The sequence below is a fragment of the Chrysochloris asiatica genome, unplaced genomic scaffold (assembly GCF_000296735.1).
Source record: "Chrysochloris asiatica unplaced genomic scaffold, ChrAsi1.0 scaffold00218, whole genome shotgun sequence".
Classification (NCBI taxonomy): Eukaryota; Metazoa; Chordata; class Mammalia; order Afrosoricida; family Chrysochloridae; genus Chrysochloris; species Chrysochloris asiatica.
Genome location: NW_006408736.1, coordinates 2,877,646 through 2,886,033, shown reverse-complemented (window position 1 = coordinate 2,886,033; position 8,388 = coordinate 2,877,646).

Genomic DNA, 8,388 nt, shown 5'->3' with positions numbered 1-8,388 from the left:
ATTTAGAGATTATCTGAAGAACAGGTTTGATACATTAAACACTAAAGACTGAGGATCAGAAAAGTTGTGGAAGGGCATCAAGAACATCATTCAAAGCAAAAGGTCATTAAGAAAACAAGAAGGTAAAGACCAAAATGGCTGTCAGAAGAGACTCTGAAACTTGTTCTGCAGCATAGAGATGCTAAAGCAAATGAAACAATTGAGGGAGTAAAAGAGCTGAATGGAAATTTTCGAAAGGCAACTTGAAAAAACAAAGTCAAATTTATAACGAAATGTGCCAAGAAATTGAATAAAAAACCAGAAAATAAGAACATGCTCAGCATTCCTCAAGCTTAGGGAACTGAAGGAAAAATTCAAGTCTCACCTTGTAATATTGAAGGATTCTAAAGGCAAAATATTGATTGATGCAAAAAAATCAAAAGAATATGCAAGGACCCCAGAATTTTGGATCTTGTACAAAGTGCTGGGCATTGGGTTCCTGTGCCCACCGGAGGAGAAATCTGACTGTGAAAAGCAAAATAAAGTGATTGCTGAATATATCTGGATGCAGAACACTCACAGCAACCCCCCGGCCTGGGCGGAAATCAGAGGGTGGGCCACAGCCAGGCTGGTTCATTAAGTGACACAGCACAAAAAAAAAACCGGAACTTCTGGAAAAAGAGGTGTGGCAGAACATATACCTTTCCATCCTCCTTTCCCTGTCCCACCCTTACTGCCCAGCTGGGACATCTTCAGACAGCGGGGAGCGCACCCCACAAAGGGTCCAGCGTTGTGCCTACAGTTTTCCCATGGCACAGGGAAGCAGTCCATGAGAGGAGGCCCCACTGGTCCCACAGACTGATCCTTTGGGGCCTTCTCATGATTTCTGACTCTGGGACCCAGCCTTAAAGATGACCTGGGCAGGACCCTCTATACCTGACTTACTTAGCAAGAAAAAAAAAAAGTAAGCCTGGCCATATAGCCAACATGTATGTGCAACTTGTAAAATTTCAATATAAAAGGCAAGAGACAACACCAACTATTATGTACAAACATGCAGCTATTTTGAGAATTATGCTGTGCAGAAACAGATACCTACCTGATCTTCAGAGATAAAAATAGGGACAATCTTTCTTCCATTCATTTCTCAATATCTATATGCACACCTCCATGGTGGTAACTAGAGGAGGGTCTTGAGTGAGTGGATACCCCACCCACCACTGGAGGTTTCTATGGTGTACGCACACTGATCTGAATAGCAAAGGCTACTGAACAGTAAGCTAGGGTTCTATTATTGTTTTTGAGTGGTGGTTTTTATCTCTGCTTTTATATTGTTTCTATTTTTGGTCCTTTTGGTCTCACTTTTTTCCTGGTGGGTGGGATATTTCTCTCCCTATGTTACCCAAGAAGAGACAGCAATCATATCCATATAGTTAAGCTACAAGCATATCCCATAATATCCCACCATATAGACAGGAGCCAATACCAGCTGCTAAGCATTACATGTGAAAAGGGAAGCCTATCTCTAGATCACATACACCAGGAGACACTCATTAAGCTTAACAACACAGCAACATATTTCATTTAACCATTAAAAACCTACCTAACTACTGAAAATGTCTAAGAAAAGGCAACAAAAGATCTCAGCACATGTCCAAAAATAGAAAAGAATATCTAAGACAAATAAGATGGAGGCAGACATAGACTCCCCATTAGAACGATAGCAGGCTTTGTTTTTGCCTGAGAAAGAATTCAGAATGTTGATAAGAAGACAAATTCAAATGATCCTCAGAGGGGTGGAGGAAAATAAGGAAGAAGTCAGGAAAGTGCTACAGGAGCAATCAAATAAGATGATAGAGAATTGGAAACAATTTAAAATCTGCAAAAGAGGTCCAGATGATAAACAATAAAATATCAGAAATGAAGCAAGCATAACCCTCATACCGAAACAAGAGAAGGACCTCATTAAAAAAGAATATTATAGACCAATCCCTCAAGAACATAGTTGCAAAAATTCTCAACAAAATCCTATCCAGCAGAATCCAGAAGCCCATTAAAAAAAATAATACATCATGATCAAGTGTGATTCATATCAGAAAGCAGGGATGGTTCAACATCAGAAAAATAATGAATATAATCCACCATATGAAAAAGAAAAAGAAAAGAATCACATGATCATATCAATAGTTGCAGAAAAGACATTTCACAAAATCTAACATCCATTCCTAATAAAAACACTCAACAAAGTAGGAATTAAAGGGACATTCCTCAAAATAATTAAGAGCCTACGTTACTCTCAATGGAAAGAAACAGAAAACCTACCCACTTCCAATGGGAACCAGACATGGATGCCCTTTGTCACCACTCCTATTCAATATTGTGCTGGAAGTCTTAGCAAGAGCTATATGGCAAGATAGGAAATTAAAGGCATCCATATTAGCAAAGAGGAAGTAAAACTGTATTTGCAGACAATATGATCCTATACACAGAAAACCCCAAAGACTCAGTAAAAAAGCTACTAGACCTCATTGGAAGAGTCAGCAAAGTGGCAGGGTACAAGATCAACATACAAAAATCATTTGGATTTGTCTGTACTAATAATAACAGCACTGAAAAGGACATTAGGAAAGCAATGCCATTTACAATAGCTGCCCAAAGGATGAAATATTTAGGAATAAATGTAACCAGAGAAACAAAGGACATATACAAAGAAAACTACAAAACACTACTACAAGAAACCAAAAGAGACTTACAAAAATCGAAGAATACACCATGCTTCTGGATAGGAAGACTCAACATTGTGAAAATGTCAATAATGCCCAAAGTAATTTACACATATAATATAATCCCAATCCAGATTCCAAGGATATTCTTCAAAGAGATGGAAAATCAATTATAAACTTTATATGGAAAGGAAAGTGACCCAGGATAAGCAAAGCACTGTTTAAGAAGAAAAACAAGATTGGAAGTCTCTCACTCCTTGACTTCAAAATTTACTACACAGCTACAGTGGTCAAAAAAGCCTAGCACTGGTACAATGAAAGATCAATGGAACAGAATTGAGATTCCAGAAATGAACCCATCCACATACAGCCAACTGATTTTCAAAAAAAGGCCTAAGTATATTGCATGGGGAAGAGATAATCTCTTGAAAAGATGGTGCTGGCAAAACTGGAAGGAAATAAGCAAAATATTGAAATAAGAGCTTTACCTCAACCCTTAAACAAAAATGAACTCAGCATGGATTAAGACCTAAATGTGAATCCCAGAATTATAAAGACCTTCAGTGAAAGAATACGGGCAAATATGAGGGCCCTAATACAGGGCATACACAGACTACCAAACATTTTGAAATTACACAAACAAAAGTGGACAAAATAGATGATTCGGATATAATAAAAATTAAAAACGTACACGCATCAAAAAACTTCACCAAAAGAGTAAAAATGAAGTCCATTGAATGGAAAAAAATATTTTGCAATGACACATCAGGCAAAGGACTAATTTCTAAATTTTATAGGAAACTACAACACTTCTACAAGAAAATGACAAATAGCCCAATTAAAAATTAGTCACAGGACATGACCAGACACTTGAAGAAATGTTCACGATCACTAGCCATTAGAGAGATGCAAATCATATGAAGAAATGTTCACTATCACTAGACATTAGAGAGATGCAAATCAAAACAATAATGAGGTATCATCTCACACCAGTAATAATCGCAATGCTCGAAAAAGTAGAGGACAATGAATGCTGGTGAGGCTACGGAGAGACTGGGACCCTCCTACATTGCTGGTGGGATTGCAAAATGGTTCAACCACTCTGGAAAACAATATGGCGCTTCCTCAGAAGGTTGGAAATAGAGATAACTTATGATCCAGCAATTCTTCTACTTGGCATTTATCCACAAGAAATACGAGTCATAACATTAGTAGATACATGCACACCAATGTTCATAGCAGAACTATTTACAATAGCAAAACGATGGAGACAGCCTAAGTGGCTATCAACTGAAGAATAGATAAACTGTGGTATATACACACAATGGAATACTATGCTATCTCGAAAAATAATAAGGAAGCTGCAAGCCACCGCATATCATAAATTACCCTTGAGGACACTATGCTGAGTGTAATTAGTCACTTACAGAAGGAGAAATACTCCATATCACCATTATTTTAAACGATTAAGAAAAAACTGCTGTTGTTGTTAAATGCCATCAAGTCGATTTCAAACCATAGTGACCCTGTAATAGGGTTTCCAAAGTGCAGCTGGTGAGCTTGAACTACCAACCCTGCAGTTCAAATGGCTTTGCAGTCTGGTGCATTAACCCCCAGTGCCTTGCCAGGACTACCCACACTAAAAGGTGGAAAAAAAAAATTATTTGCTTGTTATCAGTGTGTATGAGGTGGGGTGAGGAGTGGTAGAGGAAGATAGAACAAACCCCCTTCGAAGACTAAGATTCAAGGGGAATACACAAGCAGTCATGCGGTCTTGCTGCTGAACAAGTTGGTCACCGATAAGGGGAAGTGAGGGAAAAACAACAATGAAGTTGTGAGCTAAGTCCGACTATGTTCAATAGACTCTTGTGAATCCGAATTGAGACCTGGTTGGCCAACAGTATGGCAAGACCTGGGGACTTCTGGGCCCAGAGGCAGTGACACGGCCACAGAAGAGTAGAGTGGAGAGTGAAGCATCCAGCTGATATGAAGTGAGAGGAGATGCACAAGAACCATACTTGCAGATAGTGCCCAGTAGTCCTGGCTTCAATGGCTGTATGATCAGAACTTGACTAGAAAAATAAAGAAGAGGAAAAAAAGAGTAATCTGCTTGTGGGTACAGTAGCTCAAAAGAGGGAACACATATTAGTTCCGAGGGCAAAGATCATTCCCATCCCCTTGGTACATAGGGTTGACAGGGGGTGGGTAACTTAGATATTGGCTACCCAAAATGGGGGAGAGGGGTACAAAGGCAAAGTCTAATTTCAGAGGGTATGGGGGAAGGTAGAATCTCCACTGAGTGGTTTCCAACCTATCTGGACAAGGATGGTGACAGGAAATGGGGATAAGACTCTTGTGGTTCAGTAGTGAATAATTGCTATCAGACTGATTTTGACAGTCGTAAATGTAAAGTAGATATTTTGTAACTAAAAGAGGGAAGTGGCTGATCTTGTGGTCCAGGAGTGGAGGTTCCTGGGACCATCAAGGGAGAAGAGCAGAGTGCAGAATCCTATCCCGAGAAGCGGTGATGCCAGAGATGGAGGTAGAGACGATGATGTGGAGAGATGTAGCAGCTGGGGACTCTGGACTCTGGGAGGGAGAGGGTTTGTGTGTTGACAGCCAAGGGGCAGGTTTGCGGGGTGTACCCTTTGGCTGTTTGATGATGCATACAGGGAATTGTAATCATTGAAATGAAATGAAATGAAATAAGATAGGAAGAATGAAACCTAATGTTCTCCCATGTAAACTATCACATAATTCAAAAAAAAAACTTAAAAAAAAAAAAAAAAGAAGATGGAAGGAATATACCGAATCACTGTACCAGAAAGAATTTCCTGATTTTCAACCGTTTGAACAGGTAGCCAATGATACTGGAGGAAGAAGTCCAAGGTATAATGAAGGTATTGGCAAAGTACAAGGTTCCAGGATTTGGTGTAATATAAATTTAAATCTTTCAACAACCTGATGGAGCTCTGGAGTCACTCATTCATCTATGCCAAGAAATTTGGAAGACAACTACATTGACAACTTATGGAAAGAGATCCATATTTATGCCCATTCGAAAGAGAGGTGACTCAAAGGAATGTGGAAATAATCAAACAATATCATTTATATTGCATGAAAGTAAACTTTTGTTAAAGATCATTTAAAAATGGCTGCAATCATACATTGACAGCGACATTACAGAGGTTCAAGGCAGTTTCAGAAGAGGACATGTAACTAGAGATATCATTGATGACATTTGATGGGTCTTGGCTGAAAGTAGAGAATACCAGAAAGATGTGTACCTTGCTTTATTGACTATGCAAATGCATTCCAATGTGTGGATGATGACAAGCTATGGACAACATTATTAAGGTCTGAGTATTCTGAAACACTTAATTGTGCTCATGAGGAACCTGTACATAGATCAAGAGGCAGGTGTTCGAACAGAACAAGGCAATACCAAATGGTTTAAAATGAGGTAAGATGTGCACCAGTGCTGGATTCTTTCACTATATTTATTTGGTCTGTATGCTGAACAAATAATCAGAGAAGCTGTATTATATGAAGTAAAATATCATATCAGGATTGGAAGAAGATTCATTAATAACTATGACATGCAGATGATACAACCTTACTTACTGAAAGCAAAGAATACTTATTGGTGAAGAACAAAGTCTTTGGTATGGGTTGCACCTCAATGTAAAGAAAACATAAATCCTTACAACTGGATCAATATACAACATTCATATAAATGGAGAAAAAATGTAACTGTCAAAGACTTTATTTTGCTCAGATCAACTATCAACTTTCAGGGAAGCAGCAGTCAAGAAATCAAACAACATATTGCATTAGGCAAATCTGGTGCACAAGACCTCTTTAAAGTATTCAAGAGCAAAGATGTCAGTTTGAGGACTAAGGTTTGTCTTAACTCAAGCCTTACCCAAGGTTATTCTAAATAACCTCATATGCATATAAAATTTGGACAGTAAATAAGGAAGACAATAGTAGAATTGATGCAATTGAGTTATGGTGTTGGAGAAGATTATTAAAATACCATGGACTGCCAAAGAACAAACTGCTTTTTGTTGGAAGATATACTATGAAAATGCTCCTTGGAAGCCAGGATGGCCAGACTTTATTTCTCCTACTTTGGTCATGTTATCAGGATGGACTAGTCCCTGGAGAAGGATATCATGCTTGGTAAAGTGGAGGATCAGAGAAAAAGAGGAAGACTCCTGACAAGATGAATTTGCACAGTGGCAGTAGCAATGGACTGAAACATAGTGACAATAGTGAAGTAGACGCAGGACCAGGCAATGTTTCATTCTGTTGTGCATAAAATTATCAAATGTGCACTTGACAACAGCTCCCACAATTATGTAAGCTATTTCTTTGTGTGTAACTATATCTCTGTTCTGTTGTACATAGGGTCACTATGAGTCAGTACCTACTCCATGGCACCTAACAGCAACCACAACTGTATCTCTACATCGTTTGTCATTGCATGATAAGCACTATACCATAAGGTCAGTTTATACTTCAAGGTCAGTGGTTCAAACTCATCATCCACTCCTCAGAAACCTTGTACAGAGTGTATTTGAGACCAAACCAACTGGACAGGCCTTAACAACAACAGAATATATTTGTATGTATGTTTCACTGATTACACAATATAAGAAAATCTAACCTAAAAAAAGATTCTCAAAAATTACTGAATTGATTAACCTAATTCAAACTTTAATAGGACTAAATAAGGCCTCTTGGCAGTACTGATCTCACTTTCTAATGTATCTATAAATAATAACTCATTTATAAATATTTAAATGTTATGTTATTAAAGTTGATATCTATAACATCTGAATGATTTCTAGAAATATATCTGTCTCTTAGACTAATCATCAGTGTTAAGTTATTAGATAATTTCATGTTGTACAATATTTGAGTGAAATGGTACAATTTTCACTTGAGTATATTTAATTAAAATATGATTAATCAGTTAACTATTGTTGCCTAACAAAGTACTTTCAAATTAGTGACTTAAAATAGAAACCATTCATTATTGCTCCCGCTATACAGAAAGGCAGGGGAATTCTTCTAATCTGGGAAGATGTAGTTTTTTTTGAGTGAGCTTGCTTATACATCTGTTGTCAGCTCATTTGTGGCTCTACTAGGACCTGGCTGGTTTACGATGGGCCCTGTTTATATTGCTAATTCTTCTCCATATGATTTCTCATCCTCCTGTAGACTAGAGTGAATTTGTACTTTTGTGAACTGGGTCTTAACTGTAAAAGACCCAGCTATGTGGCCTAAGATTAACATTGTCCCAGTATTATTTTCTCCCATTGTATTCACCAATCCAAGTCATACAGACAGACCAGATCCAAGGAACAGGGAAATAGATTCATCTCATGATGTGGTAAAGAGAAAAGTCAGTTTGTCAAAGGAGGTAGATTCAAATAAGGATGCAGAAACGGTTTAATTTTTTCAGTCTGTTTTTGTTTATTTTATCTATTAAATTTCTATTTACTGAAAATATTACTTAAAGTGACAAAAAAAGGAGCTTCTCACAATATCTTTTTTTATTACTAGATACTGACGTCATATCTATGGCAGTGGTTAGTATTAACAATTTATTCAAAGGAAAACGGGACATCCTTTTCAACTAAAAACTTCCCGATACCATCGCTTTTTTTTTTTTTTT